At 40.0% G+C, this 16,553-nt stretch overlaps 1 protein-coding gene across 3 annotated transcripts in view; it reads left to right on the plus strand.

The window, feature by feature from the left end:
• SHF (Src homology 2 domain containing F) overlaps nucleotides 1–16,553 on the plus strand; it is a 365,439-nt gene that overhangs the window by 161,340 nt on the left and 187,546 nt on the right. The gene's annotated exons all lie outside the window — the stretch shown is intronic.

The following is a 16,553-nucleotide window of genomic DNA, read 5'->3' on the forward strand; positions in this document are numbered from 1 at the left end:
TATCCAACTGAACGGCTCTGGCAGAAAAGACGTTTGGTTTGATATTTAACGCACCATACCTTCTTTTCTTAGAATAGATGGGGTTTAGTAGTGTGTGGTACACATTGGTTATGTTCACATGGCCATACACCGCAAAATTTGCCAATTGGCACTTCATTCATAAAATCCGCAGCATATCGAAATACCAGAAATGTGGTTAACACTGTAATACTAATATAAGTGAGTACAGCCCTCACAATATTGTAAATGCAGTGGAACCTTGGATTAAGAGTAACTTGGTTTGAGAGCGTTTTGCAACACAAGCAAAGCTTTTTACACATTTGTATCTTGGTTTAAGAGCAATGATTTGCAATAAGAGCAAATATTCACCGTGCACACTTCCGGTTCCGTCCTTGCACCGTGCTCTGACCCGCTCTGGAGGTCACTTTCTGTACATATGTACTGTATACAGTATACCATTATACAGTACAGTATTTACTATATAGCATGTGTGTCAATTTGCATTTGTGGATACAGTATTGTACTTTCTTTCTGCTAACCAGTACAGCACATTGCTTGTACTGTAATCTACTTGCCTGTACAGTATTCCTACTCCACATTTGGCTTAGTTCTGGCCTTATTTTGGGGAAAATAGATTTCGGATGTTTTTCATGTATTGTACTAAAAAAAGGTTGTCCTATTTATACGTAATTTTTTCTCTCTATAGTACCTCCCACACTCCAACAATTGTATTGTAAGCTAACGTGCAGTTTAATTTGTCATATATATAATATATAGTGGAACCTTCAATTAGGAGCATAATTGGTTCTGGGAGTCTGCTTTTAAACAAAGTTACTCTTATATCAAAACAAATTTTCTCATAGGAAATAATTGAAATGCAGATATTATATACATAATTGTATATATTATATATATATAGTTTTTTTCTTTTTTACTGTACAAGTGGTTGTGGAACGAATTGTCTGCATTTCAATTATATATATATATATATATATATATATATATATATATATATATATATATATATATATATATAATTGAAATGCAGACAATTCGTTCCACAACCACTTGTACAGTAAAAAAGAAAAAAACTGTATATATATAATATATACAATTATGTATATAATATCTGCATTTCAATTATTTCCTATGAGAAAATTTGTTTTGATATAAGAGTAACTTTGTTTAAAAGCAGACTCCCAGAACCAATTATGCTCCTAATTGAAGGTTCCACTATATATTATATCTTTTCATGGGACAACTCTGAAGATGGGACACTTCAATACAGTGTACAGCTGGCAGGACAACAAGGAGGTGGGAAGTTGCTTTTGAATTTAAAGCCAAACCATGATGCATTGAGCGTCTGTAGTTGGTTTGAAGAGTCATTCTGTGCTGACAGTCATTTAAAGCAAACTAGGGTTTCAAAATGGTGTCCTCAGTGCTGAAAAATACAGGAAGATACTTACCCAACATGCAATATCATCATGGAAGGTTCTGATTGGCGCCAAATATATTCTTCAGCAGGTCAATAACCTCAAACATACAGCAAAAATCAATAAGAAGAACCATCTTCAGCATAAAGGAGTCCTGGAAGTTATGACCTTGCTCAACTGAGCCCTAATCTCTACATCATAGTCTGTCTGGGATTACCGGAAGAGACAACCATGTAAATTTTGGATTTATTTATTTTTTTTAATTTTCTTTCCTTTTATCAACTAACAAAGTACAAGTTATTAGCACGTCTCTTTTAAGAAGCATTTTTACTTTGCAGCATTTTACCACACCTTCCTAAAACGTTTGCCCAGTACTGTATATAAATATCTATCTCGGAGCATTGGCCACTTGCCAGGATCCAGCTAGTTTGCATCTGTAGTCATTTTCTTCGGAATTGTCTGTTGGTTTATGGACATTCTTAGTTCTTGTCAGTTGTAAAGTCACACTGGCTCCTGGAAAGGTCTAACCCGATTCCATATATAAACAACGTTTTTCTTGTAAAAAGAAATTAAGTATTTCTGCTTTTCCAGAAATGTTTGGAATTTACTACTGTTTTTTTTTTTTTTTTTTTTAATCGTAGCAGCTCTACATATCTCCATTATAGGAAAATTGTGATGGCCATTTTCCCATATACACGAAATGAGTTTCTTATTCCCTAAGCTATTTCAATGATTTTTTTTTTTTATGCTGGGCTGATCAATGAGGCATAGAAAGAATTCTGAGGAGGTAGTAAAACTTAAAATTAAAAAAGTTTACTCAACCTGACTTCCTGCATTTTTTGAAGAACCATTTAGGAAAGTATGTTATTATGAAGAATTTTATCCTATTTTCCATTTATATGACATTAGAAACTGCAATGATTAAATATAAAATATTCTATAACTTTTTTATATATTTAAGAAAATTATTTGTGACCATAAAACATAGAATTCTATCCATATAATTTGGTGAAAGACAGAATTTTAAAGTATGATTAACCCCTTACTGCCGAAGCCTGTTTTCACCTTCCGGACAGGGTCAAATTTTACAATATTGACCAGTGTCACTTTATAAAGGAAAAACTCTTAAATGCTTCAACAGGTTTTTTTTTTTTTTTTCATGCATATTGTACTTCATGTTAGTGGTAAATTTAGGTTGAAATTTTCAAACTTTTTATGTCCTTTAAACCAGAGAGTTATGTCACACAAAAAAGATGATAAATAACATTTCCCACATCTCTACTTTATATGAGCATCATTTCTGAAACATGTGTTTTTTTTTTTGTTTTTTTTTGTGAGGAAGTCAGATGGGTTAAAAGATTTTCAGCAATTTTCTAATTTTTCCAACAAAATTTACAAACTATTTCTTTAGGGACCACATCACATTTGAAGTGACATTGAGAGTCCTTTCTGGCAAAAAAAAATGCCCAAAACTGCACCTTTCAAACTGCCCTAAGCCATATTCAGAAAGGTTATTAACTATTCTAGTGCTTTACAAAAACTAAAGCAATGTGGAAGGTAAAACTGAAAATTTTACTAGAGATTGGCAAATAGTAACCATTAGTGTTCGGATAATGCTTTCCAAATACCAAGTACTATTTGAGTATTCGTCACTGCAAGGAAAATGCTCTGGTTCCCTATTGACTTGCATTAAGTTTGTTATTCGTGACAAATCCCGGAATAGTACTTTAGTATTCATTACAAATAATCCGAACACAAATAGTTACTCCCAACTTACTGTATAAGCACTCAGCGTAGAGCACAGGATAAATATGCGCTGAGCCTATTGCGGGCTTTACACGCAACAACATCGCTAATGAGATGTCGTTGGGGTCACGGAATTAGTGACGCACATCCGGCCTCGTTAGTGGCGTTGTTCCGTTTGAAACGCAGGGACGACCGTTAACGATCAAAATTACTCACCTAATCGTTGATCGTTGTCCGGTCGTTTTAATCCCGATTATCGTTGCTCTTGCAGGACGCAGATTGTTCGTCGTTCCTGCGGCAGCACACATCGCTATGTGTGACACCGCAGGAACAAGGAACATCGTACCTGCGGCCGCCCACAATGAGGAAGGGAGGAGGTGGGCGGGATGTTCGGCTCGCTAATCTCCGCCCCTCAGCTTTTATTGGGCGGCCGCTTAGTGACGCTGAACAAACCGCCCCCTTAGAAAGGAAGTGGTTCGCCGGCCACAGCGACGTCACTAGGCAGGTAAGTATTTGTGACGGGTGTAAGCGATCTGCGCCACAGGCAGCAATTTGCCCATGACGCACAACCAACGGCGGCGGGTGCTTTCACCAGCGACATCGCAAGCGATGTCGCTGTGTGTAAAGCCCGCTTTACTGTGATCTTTATGAAGAAGAATTACCTTCTTCAACAGTATTTTAAGAATTGGCTTTATTACTATTTTTTGCGGTGTTTACCTTGCAGTATATTTGATTGGGTGGCTTTATTCCTCAGGTCAGACAATTAAAGCAATACTAGAATTATACAAGTTTTTTTTAGCTTTGACTACTGTAAAACACATTTTTACAACAGAAAGGTATTTTGCATCACTGAATTTTAAAGGCTGTAGTGTGGTTTTTTTTTTTGTTTTTTTTTCCTTTTTCCTGCCTACAGTGTCATGTGAGGACCTGCTTTTTGTCGAATGAGTTCATTTTTATTGATATAATTTTGAGCCACATAATTTTTGATCACTTTCTATTTTTGCATCTCTTACACAATAAAAACAATTTTATTGGAAAAAAAACCTCATCTGCACGATGACAGTTTTTACTATGTTTATTTTTTTGTTACGTGTTCACAGTGAAGGGGTTAACTAGCATGTTTTATAGATATGGTTGTTCCCGATGTGGTCATACCACATATGTGTATTTTTGTTCAGTTTTGTTTTTACATAAATGTATGGCTTAACCCTAGAACGCATACCTGGGGCCTCACAAGCCTGCTAGGTCATTTGTTTTCTATGGTAGATTGAATTGCTTGCGCGTTCTAGGGTTAAAGGGAACCTGTCATCAGAAATTTAGCTATCCACCTAAAAGTTTCCCCCTCTGCAGCTCCTGGGCTGCATTCTAGCAAGGTTCCTGTAGTTTTTCTTGCCCCTTTTAGCCCAAAATAAACACTTTATAAAGTAGTACCTGCTCGTATGTAAATTTTCTCATTTTTCCATGTGGGCGGTCTGTCTGGTGTCTGTGCCTGTCCTCCTAACGATTTACGCCCCCCCCAGAACGCAGAATTTCAAACCTCAAGACGCCGCCCCTGGGCGCCTGAGGTCCTGCGCATGCGCTCTGCTACCGTAGCGGGACAGTGCACAGCGTGCACGTGTGACCGCTGGTGACGGTATGCGCAGGCACGATGTTATGGGCGGCGCTGTGAGTGTCCTCAGCAAGTGCCGCCCATAACCTCGTGACCGCACTTTCCTCTCTTCCTCCATCGTTCTGCGCCAGCGCTCGCTGGCGCGGTGACCCGACGTCACCTCCTCCCATCTTGCCCTGCAGCAGGAAATAGATGGGAGGAGGTGACGTCGGGTCACCGCGCCAGCGAGCGCTGGCGCAGAACGATGGAGGAAGAGAGGAAAGTGCGGTCACGAGGTTATGGGCGGCACTTGCTGAGGACACTCACAGCGCCGCCCATAACATCGTGCCTGCGCATACCGTCACCAGCGGTCACACGTGCACGCTGTGCACTGTCCCGCTACGGTAGCAGAGCGCATGCGCAGGACCTCAGGCGCCCAGGGGCGGCGTCTTGAGGTTTGAAATTCTGCGTTCTGGGGGGGGCGTAAATCGGTAGGAGGACAGGCACAGACACCAGACAGACCGCCCACATGGAAAAATGAGAAAATTTACATACGAGCAGGTACTACTTTATAAAGTGTTTATTTTGGGCTAAAAGGGGCAAGAAAAACTACAGGAACCTTGCTAGAATGCAGCCCAGGAGCTGCAGAGGGGGAAACTTTTAGGTGGATAGCTAAATTTCTGATGACAGGTTCCCTTTAATTGGTATAATTTTTTTTATTTTGTTTCTGATTTTATTTTTTTATATTTTTACAAAACAAAATTTCACTTCTCAGTATTACACTGACAAATCGCTTCTTAGACTATGTTCTTGGTATGGTGTAGAAGGCCACTATAGCCAGGTAACCCGGAGGTCGTCATTTGATGTCCTGTTTACCATTGGCAATGATTGAGCTCCTGTGATCAAGGGTCCCCATCAGGTGGGAGAGGTAGCACACTCACTCTCCCAGCCTCCTTAATGCTACAATTTCTATTGATCACAACATTTGGGGAGTTAAACATCAAGTCTCTAACTGTGATAGCCAGGCACACACCATGACTGAACCCAATCTACCTGCTGTAACCACACTGCACAACTCCTGGCCACACACAATTGCCATGATGTACTAGTACGTCCTATGTCGGGAGATTCCCACAAAATAGGATGTACTGGTACATCCAATGTCGGGAAGGGGTTAAACCAAAAGAAATTTAAAATAGTATTTTCATATTTTTGCCTTATTTAGAACTTCTATTTTATCCTACTGATCCGTTTTTGTCAAAAGGGTTTATGGATGGCTGTATTGCCAACTGAAAAATGTCTATAAAGTGCCTAGGTTCCATTATACACCCGACATTCATTATTATTAGCATCTCACTGCCTTCTCCCAAATCATTTTGTCATTTTTTTTCTTCTCAAAGATACCTTGACATAATTGCCTAATTCTTCATCTAGATTAGGTTATTAGAACCTTTTTAAAACTAACCAGCTTGGCAATTTAGCCCCTTTTTACTGGAAAAGCTCCAACTGACAGTTGGCATTAAGGTAGATTCTCATCTTTTTGACCACCAAAATATATTGGGCTATTGTGCCCAATTCTAGCAGGATTCTTTCTAAACCTTAATATCTAAGGTCTAGTTGTCTAACCTGCCATGTTTATTCTCGGGAGCCACTGCTATTAACCTTCCATATTCATGTTAAATACTCTGACTGTGATTGGTGTGTAGAGTGATTTGCTGCTTGACCATTAGAATAGTATGGGAACAAGCTTCCAAGCTTGTGGAGGAGGGTGCCTAGTATAGTAGCCAGGTCTATAAGTTACAATATATTTTTTACATTTATGAAAAAAAACAAAACCCTCCTACTGATTATTTAGCCTGAAGACTTACCATTTGAATCAAACATTATACACTCCTCAACTTTAAAATTACAATAACAAGATGGGAAAAGTTACGGAAATCATTGAATTGATAGACCTGTTTATAATATGAAAATGAGCCAATAAAATGAAGACGACATTTTCAAAACCTCTCAATTTATCAGTATCAAGTATTGGGGCCATGTACAGAAATACACGCACTTGCACACCTTGGCATGCTATTAATGAGGTTATTAATGGTTATCTGAAGAATGCTCCACCACATTGAATGAATGTACTTTGGCATGCAAACCTTCAATACCTGCTGCTGGCAGCTCCATTTGCAATTTCCAACCAATGATGTTCTAGATGTTCTTAATGAAAGACAAGTTTGGAGGTGCTGAAGGCCATGGTAGACATATAGGCCACTCTGGCTTCTCACACTAGCACACGGAACATGTGACATGCCATTTTTTTTGTTAAAAAACTGCTCCTAGGACTCATTTAATGTACCTGGTGTAGGGATTCACACTTTCAAGTAGTCAGTAGATGGCATTCTCACAGGCAATGCGGTTTTCTCCAAACATTTAGGTTTATTTATTTTCATAAAACTCTAAGGTATCAAAAAACAAAACTGCCTCTTCTTGCCACAAAGTAATAACCGCAAATAAATAGTTTATTCTGCAGACACACGTATGTTAGTGTGGGCTCATCCAAAACGATTGCAGTTCTCTTCTCTCCTCTGTGATATATACTGGTCATTCTCCCAGAGCAAACCTTAGAGAAAGGAGTGATGTGGCCCTACTGATCTCAATATCACCTTCAGCCTGAGCTTCAGCTGTTTCCCGCACCAAACAGAAGTATTCCACAAACTCCACTCTGCTCAACATCAGGTGCATCTAATAAACACCTGCCGTGCTAGGATGAATCCCAGTTCTCCCTGGCTTTTCTTCAATAGAATGAAGACAAGAGGGGTCAAGCTACTGTACATTATAAATCAGAATTATGATAGCGTTCATATTGACCTTATTGATCAGTGTAAGAAAAATAAAATCCGTTTAGCCTGCTGAATAGGAAATTCCCTTGCCCCTTAGGAGTTTTGGCCAGGTATCAATTTTATCTCCATGGGGGGATTGAGAAGACAATATTTAAATCTGTGAAAGCTTTGCATCCTTAATGTAAATTACTTTCTTTTTGTTTCTTACTTTCCACCTCTGTTGCCAAATTACATATAGAAAATGTAATCTTTTACGAAGAGGGGGTGTACATTATAATACATGAAGTGATAAGATCTAAAATAATTCAAAGTGTTATCATATCAATATAAATGACCCATCAGACCTGACCTAAGTCATGGAGTTCATGGAGATGCAGAGAATGCACCATACAGAATGTAGTAGGTTATATGTAACTACGATACTAAGTTTTTGTTTTGAGGATTCCGGACCAAATTCTGCTTTAAAATCCATGGAGCAAACAAGGGTTTTTTTTTTTTTTTTTTTTTTATTTTGGATATAGAAAAAGGCAACCTGTAATTTCTCAAGGCTCCAAATTTGGTCACTGAAGCCATAAGTAGCAGAAAAAATATGCCATATGCAAAACCTGCTACAGAAACCGAAGACATTTTTTTTTTCTTCCAAAATGTCCTCATCAATGAACCTTGTGAACCTATTCTCGTAGGGTATTACATTTTTGTTGGTTTATGATGCATGTATAGATATATAACTTACTGTAGATCATAGATAATTTTCATTTGAAACTCTGTACGTTTGTATGTTGTATAGTATTGGTATATTTGTTTTTCCTACTTCCAAGTGCATCTAGCCATAGTTCAATGACAGTTTTGCACACAGTATTTGAGAAATTGGGTGCATTCAAGCGCATAAAATCAATGATCTTGGCATGAAAGCAGCATCGCTATACGCGATACAGAGGTTTGCGGTTTCACAACCTTTCTCTGTTTCTATCTTTCAAAGTGATTGTTAAAAAAAATGTTTGCCTATAAAACAAGCTCAGAAATGTTCTTTGTTTGACCTTGTTAAGAGTTTAATGGCCAAGTTCATCTGCCCATGAGGGAGGTTTCTGAAGCAGCAAGAGATGATGACTTTACTTTTTGCCACTTACAGTGTCCAACATCCCATAATCTGTATCAGGGCAGACTTTTGACTTTGTCTCTGTTACAATCATACTGGTCTATTTGAATTTATTTAGAGAACCTTACTTACATAGTCCAGACTGGGGAATTCTGCTTCCTGATAGATTACACAGTGGGAGATATACATATAGATGTAGTAGTAAGACCTCTGTAATTTGGCACAGTGTACTATTACAGTATATCACAATGCGATATGACTGAACAGTTTTTTTTTCATGGGACTATAGCAAATATTCTAAGAAGGTGTCTGGGATTAAAAAATTAAGTTGTGATTAATACCCATAACGTTAGTCAGTTACAGTGATACTTGGTTATTGTTGTTTTTATTTGTCGATCACTTTTTTTTACTCCTCTTCATAGTGCACTGATCCCTAATTCTGGTCCCCATCTTACAGTAATGAGCCTATCCTCATTCACATCTTATTGGTCCCCTTATTGTATTAATGTCTGACATCCTGGTTGCCTTCTTCTAGTAATGTCCCTATCTTGTTTATTGTGCCTATCCTAATCCCCTTCTTGTAGTAATGTCTTCCATCTTAATCCCGATCTTGTTACCTGTCCTAATTTCCTCAATGAACAAATTCCTCTTCTCTTTTACAACCAGGACAGCTCATGGCAGAGCTGCTGACCAATGATTGGCAGATGGTTGGTATTGGTATTGCGGTGCAGCAAGCTGGCCTCTGTGCTGCAATTCATCTCAATAAAACGAAGCACTGGAGTTTGTAGCTCCCTGGACCTGGCCGCAATAATCATGGGAGCTTCAGTGCCTGTGGGTCACATGAAGTAGCATCATGGACCTCATGCAGCCTGCAGGCCAAGTGTTTGAATCCCCCCAGTCTAAATAGATCCCATCTCCTGGTATTAAATTGTTATTATTATTATTATTATTATTATTATCATCATTATTATTGTTATTATTAATAATCACTTCTCAGTTGACAAAGGAAAATTGATTTTATTATACAAGGGGCTGCTGATAAGTCTTGGGCTTTGTGATTATTTTTTTTTTTTGTGTCTATGGTAACGAATGTTACATCACATGAAAGCCTTATGTGTCATATATATATTTCCAAAATTATGTGTTTGTTGCTTATGGCAACAGTGTTCTACGTATGCGGGAACACAAAATGGCGGAGTCTAATGCGATATTCACAGCAACTGAGAGCAGAGGAGTGATAAAATTCTTGGCTCTGCAAGGAAAGTCTGCAAAGGATATTCATGGTGATATGTCCAAAACATTATGAGATCAATGCCCTTCATATTCCACAGTTAAGAACTGGGTTGCTAAATTTAAAACTGGCCACTTCAGCACCATTGATGAGGAATGTCCTGTACGAACGAGAGGGTTGTTGTTCCGGAGATCGTCGATGCTGTGCACAACCTCATACTGGAGAATCGATGAATTTCATCTAAAGCAATAGCAGACATCATGGAGATTTCCCTGCATGTGTCATTATCTATGAACATTTCAACTTGAGGAAGCTATCTGCAAGTGGGTCCCCAAATGTTTGACAACACATCAGAGAAGCAAGTGAAAATGTCCTGGTCCATTTGTCAGCATTTCCGGACTGATAAGAACTTCCTGGATCGACTGGTCACTATGGACCTGGACTTATTTGTATGACCCTGAATGCAAATAGCGGTCAAAAGAGTAGAGGCACAGTGGTTCTCCTCATTTGAAGAAGTTCAGGATGCAAAACTCATCCACTCAGGCCGGTTTCACACATCCGGCTTTTCGCCCGTTTGCCGGATCCGGCGCTCTCCCGTACAGACAATACAGTACAGTGACAGCGCTGTAACTTCCAGGTCACATGCGCCGGTCACATGACAGCATGTGACCGGCACTTGTTGCGCTGTCACTGTACTGTAGTCACTGTATGGGAGAGCGCCGGATCCGGCAAACCGGCGAAAAGCCGGATGTGTGAAACCGGCCTAAGCTGATGGTGTCTGTGTTCTGGGATAAGGAGGGCATGCTGCTAGTGGACTACCTTCAAAAGGGTTCCACAATCAATGCAAGGTATTACATTGAACTTTTTGGACCATTTGAAGGCAGCTCTGAAGGCCAAAATGTGCAGCAAGCTGTCCAAAGGAATCTTGTTCCTGCAAGACAAAACCTCTGCTCACACTGCACAAGCGACCACATTAAAACTGGCAGAGCTGGGCTTCCAGCTGGTTGACCACCAACCTTATTCAGTTTAACAATTAAATATACTAATGGGAATGTTCAATATCTGTTTAACCAGTGTGCAATACAAATCCCTTTAAAACATCAATTTTATTAGTTTATTATTAAAATCGCCCAGGTGAAAAAAACTCCAAAAACTCAACTACTTAATCAATAAAAAGGGGAGCTACTATGGATCAAGTGCAACCATATATTCTGAAGTTACACAGGCAAATACAAAGATAGAAAAGCCAGTCCAGAATTTATTTATACTATAGTGACCCTAGTATGTCACTATATCTGGCTCTGCCTACCAACGGAGGGTATGACTCCCTAACGTAGCTGGGCGCCCCCGTTCCTCGACGGCTGACCCTCACTCTCCCTACTTAACCCTACCAATATGATGATAATTTCTGTACCCAATACTCTCAATAACATATGGTGTAATACTCCATTTAAATCCAGTAAGAGGAGTACCTCAAGTAACAATTTTGCAGGCACAGAGCAAAAAAAAAAAACCAGGGGAGCTACTGTACAACGGGTACACCAATAAATTATAATATTGCAGAGGCAGACATAATGAACAAGCCAGTCCAAAACCTATTCATGTTAAAGTGACCCTAATATATCACTATATCTGGCTCTGCCTAGCAACGGAGGGTTTGACGCCCTAACGTAGCTGGGCGCCCCCGTTCCTCGACGGCTGACCCTCACTCTCCCTAGTTGACCCTACCAATATAAGGAAGGTGTCTGTGCCCGCTAATCTCAGTTGTTAACACATAGTGTAGTACTCCATAAAGAGTTCAACTAGAGGATTAATACTTCAATAGACAAATTTCCAGGTACAGAACAAAAACAAAGGACATCTGCTGCCACGATCAGCTTACAGTATGTCTATCAGTATATAATGGGTACAAAATGTACTTCCCTCAAATTGATGCTGTTTGCATGGCCTCAACGCGTTTCCCCGCCCGTCATCGGATCATCAGCAAGCCCAAGGGTGATGATAAGAAAATATAAATCCCAGCATCATGTGTGGTAACACCAACCTTATTCACAAGATCTAGCTCTCTCCGACTATCATCTGTTTCCAAATCTGAACAAATGCCTCAAGGGTACCAAATTCACACCATTTCTGATGTCATGGCTGCTACAGATGCTTGGTTTGATTCATAACCGAAAGTGTATTGACATCAGTGGAGAGTCTGTGGAATAAATGTAGTTTCATCATCTTATCTCATTTCTTTCAAGATAAAGCTAAAGACTTATCAGCAGCCCCTCGTATCTATATACATTGTAGTTCTGGTATGTGTAATAACTATTCACTTGAATACTTTAATTTCTGTGATGCCTTGGTCAACAAAACAATGATCTGTGGGCTGTGTTCTGATAAGAGGAGCATGGTTGCGTTTTGTTTTTTTATCCCTTACAGCATGCTGTCCTCCGCTTACATAGCAAAAGCCTGCTAACCGATTCACTTTTAAAACTGACATACAAAATTATAGCGTTAATTAATCCGCCCAATAGTGTTTCATAAGTTTGAATAAATGTGACAAAGGCTGAGTAATCTCCTTTTAATATTTCTTGACATGGAAATGTTGATCTATCCAAATATATTTTCTTCTATGTAAAAACATTCTAGTTCTGCTGCGTAGCGCTCCACTTCTCATTTAATTTCTGCGCTGCCTTGGTACTCTCACCGGAACAGTGATCTGTGTGCTGTGTTCCTCTTCATTGCCAGCCTGTGAATTTCTGGCAGATGTTCTTTGAGCACTGAGCACTACCAAGTTTTGCAGTTCATTGCTGGCAACTAGACAGTCATGGCATACTTGATTTTGCTTCAATCCTGCATGTTCTTCTTCTTATTTGAATTACAAGCCTTATACTTTATAATAAAACGGAGGAAAAAAAATTGACATATTTTATTATTTATTTGTGGCTATATACATTCTGTTTTGCTACGTAGAGAGCACAACTATGCCTGCAAATGATTGGGATAAAATGACTGTGGGTGACCTGGCAAGCTTGATGTGAGGCCAGATGTTGGGTTATACTTTGCTGTAGAATGATTCATTACTGAAGGTAGCTAAAAATGAAAATCCCGTAATGTGTAATTTATGTCTCCCATCATATTCCTGGATGGATTTACTAATAAGATTGTCATAATGTTGTAATTTTTAATTATGTGTGGAAAATCTAGCATATCCGGTAGCCTACTTCTAAAAATGAATTGCAATGAGTTTCTCAAAAATATCATTTTACAGGTAATGTTAACTTTAATTTTGTCCTCTAATATGACCAGTACCAATTGCCATTACATTGACTACAATGCTGGTAACTGTACTTTTTTGAAGACCATAAATACTATAAAGCAGCATTTGTATGCAAAGTTATGTACTTAAGGGAATCTGTCAACAGGTTTTTGCTATGTAAGCTGAAGCTAGCATGCTACAAGGGTTAACACAGGAAATTCAATTAGGCCTGTCTCAAGATCATGGAATGGTAGAGTTGGAAGAGACCTCAAGGGCTATCGGGTCCAACCCCCTACGAGGTTTTCTTAAATCATCCCACCTATATGTTTATCCAGTTTCCGCTTGAAGATTTCCATTGATGGAGAGCTCACCACCTCCCATGGTCACCTGTTCCACTCCCTGACTGCCCTCACTGTCAGAACGTTTTTCCCAATATTTATGGCTAGGTTCACATGTTCGTTAAAATGTATCAGTCACAATCCGCGGCTATGGTAAACAACGCAATCCGTTTAGCGGATTCCGTTGTGTCCCATAGACTTGTATTAGTAGCGGATTGCGACTGATTACCTTGTGTTGCATCCGCTGCGTCGTGGTCAGTCGTTTTTGGACTGACCGCCGGGCGGGAACAATGCAGAATGTAACGTTTTTCGGGCCATCAAAATTAACGCACCGCGCAGGAATCCGTCGCTATCCGTCAAGCTTGTAATGTATGTCTATGGTGCTGGATTCCGTCGTAATCCGTCTCACAACGGAATCCAGCGCTGGATTCCGTCATGCTCTACTGAGCATGCCCAGCATGTTTGGCACACCCACTGGGCTGTCCCAAACACAAACGGATCATGACTGATCCGTCAAAAAACGGACGCACAGCGGATGTAACGGACGCAATGAATCAGTTTTTTCACAGGATTCCTGTGAACGGAATCCTGTGAAAAACCACATCCGTTGCGTCAGTTGACATCTAAAAAAAACGTTGCTGATGGACCTGACTGATTTAAAACAACGGAAATGTGAACCTAGCCTAATCTGAATCTCCATCCTTTTAGTTTCATCCCATTGCATCTTGTACTTCTTTATGCTAAAGAGAATAGGGTAGTTCCCTCTGCAGTGTGACTACCTTTCAGATATTTGTAGATCTCTATTAAAGGGAAGGTAAAAAAAAAACCAAAAACTGAGAAAATGTAAAGCATTAATGTTTTGTTTAAATATTTTTTTTAACTGAGCAAAATAAAAAAAAAATTAACAGTTTGATATTTTCCACTCTTAAACACTATGGGGAGCAGCTGCTGAAAACCTAGTGTACAACTAGCTCGCATTACAACTCCAGTAAAAGTGGGGAGAATCTGCTCTCCTGTGTGTGATGTCACAGCTCCCCCTCCCAATCTGGGTGTTTCCAAAAGTATAAGGGAAGATGAAGTTTAGGGACACAGTGCGGAGCCATTTTGTTGGTGGCTGCAAAGTGATCGTAATGTGTATTAAGTGTCACCAAGGACAGCTGGCAAAGTGCTCCACAGTATACTGTGCCATGATATTTTTGTGCCCCCAGGTTTTTGTGCTCCAATATACTGTGCTCTGAGCGCTGAGAGGAGAAGCTTCTGAGACACCAGGCTGACAAGAGAAGCTGCTGACCGGGATCAGAAGTCTGAGGTGAACTGCGGCGAGGAGGTGTGATCTGCAGCCTGAGCCTGGCACTGCACTACAAATGTCACGCCATGGTCACCGCTCCCTGCCGCATGCACTCACCTCAGACCTCAACCCCCGGCAACCTCTTCTGTCAGCCTGGTGTCTAGGCTGTTCCTCCTGTCAGCAATCCGAGCACAGCGCAGTGAGAAGCTGCCAAGAGCGGAGGCCCCGAGGTTCGCACACTTGAGGGTGGCAGAGAGGTGATCGCAGCTAGACTTCCACAGCACACCAGGATCAGATGGGGAAGATCAGGGGGCAGTGATCACTGTGCGACTTTCACAGCACACCAGGGTCAGTTAGGGTGGGATCACCACTGCCCACTACCGGTACTTACCCCATCCTGGACCTCCGCTCCCAGCACCTCCTCCTAAGGGCCTGGTGTCTCATCAACTCCTCCTGTCATAGCTCGACTAGCGCTGAGCACAGAGTGGGTGACTGGGAAAGTGTACTACACAGCATAGGCTGTGGGCTCCACAGAGATAGTGGCGGTCTCCACTCAGAACTGTGATCTGGACAGCCCAGGGGCCAATTGGGAATAACAGAAGCAGAGCACTAGAAAAGGTGCATTTTATGTGATTCACCATTTCTAAGACGGCTGATGGCTGGGAAGGACGCCATAACCATGAACCTTCCCAGCCTGGTAATTTCTGCCGTCAGCTGTCTGCTTTACCTTTTGCTGTTTATAAAAAATCAAGGGGACCCTACTTCGTTTTTTTTTAAATATTTATTGGGGTAAACAAGGCTAAACACCCTTTAGTGCCACATGACTGGCACTAAAGGGTGGAAGTTTAAAATATGTAGGGGGGTTGACACATTTATCTGCATGATTTTTATCTAGTCTATCTATAGTTAAATATTCGATTGCTTTATTACTTCTGACAACTAGCAAGAATTTTTTTCTGGGATGTAAAAGATGATGTTAAAAATCCATTGCATACGGATGACATACACATGTCATATGGATGCTTTGTGTGGGAAAAAAATGCCCACTCGTGTGACAAAAGGTTACCCAAGCGGATTCCATTAGTCCAACTTTTCAGGCATGGAATGGGACGGAGTCCTTGTTCTCATTTAGAACTGCTGTTTCATTCACCACCTCCTGTGCTATAACCTGAACGAGTCTGATAAGTTAGATGATTCTGGCATGCACCCAATTCTCCATACTGTGCAGGTTATTTTTGGTCTGCATTGTACAAACATTCAGTAGATGCTGTTCATGCGTGACCTGACAGCTCTATTGGATAAAGCCGTTAATATACTTGACATTCAAAAAAATGAGAAATGAAGACTTTTGTTTTTTGAGAATGAGTGACGGAGAGTAGAATTGAATGCATTTTGCCTACCGTATGTTTTCTACAATGGGATGTACGTTATAATTTGAATATGTAACTTGCATAGAAGCCGTTCTACTGGAAATTTTGATGTTGATGGATATTGAACTAATATAAAATACAAATACCAGAAGTTTCATTTTGAAGAAAGTGAGCCTCAGAGAGCATATATGAAGACTTAAAAGGTGGTCCAGTACCTAAAAAGTCCTTTGCAAATATCTATTTTTACACCCTAATTACTTTCATAATTTGCTTTATTATGAAATACGCTACTCTTTTCCCTTTGTAGCTAATGCATAAATGTTTTTGGAGGTTTGTTTAGTTTTTTATTTTTTATTGGTTTTTTTTTAACTTCTCATTCTGT

Source organism: Anomaloglossus baeobatrachus, chromosome 4, assembly GCF_048569485.1.
Source record: "Anomaloglossus baeobatrachus isolate aAnoBae1 chromosome 4, aAnoBae1.hap1, whole genome shotgun sequence".
NCBI lineage: Eukaryota > Metazoa > Chordata > Amphibia > Anura > Aromobatidae > Anomaloglossus > Anomaloglossus baeobatrachus.